Below are 253 nucleotides of genomic sequence, written 5' to 3'. Positions count from 1 at the left end.
ATCTCGAAAAGGTCTTTGTCGAACGCAAACCAGAACAAAAGTTGACACCTATGCAGGTGAACAGCGGTGTTTGATTGATGTTCGTGTTTACGGTTGCTTATCTGTGAACAGCATCTATCGCCACACACTACTTTCGCATTATAAGATTCACCAAGTGTTTTGGACCAAGTTACAGAGAATGAGTTGTCAATACAATGAAGAAAGTAAAACGGTACAACAAGATCGCCGCTTGTTGACCAAAGTGTATGCCATA

The sequence above is a fragment of the Fusarium tjaetaba genome (genome assembly GCF_013396195.1).
Source record: "Fusarium tjaetaba strain NRRL 66243 chromosome Unknown NRRL66243_c0000144, whole genome shotgun sequence".
Taxonomy (NCBI): Eukaryota; Fungi; Ascomycota; class Sordariomycetes; order Hypocreales; family Nectriaceae; genus Fusarium; species Fusarium tjaetaba.
Note: the sequence above shows the minus strand (reverse complement) of the source record.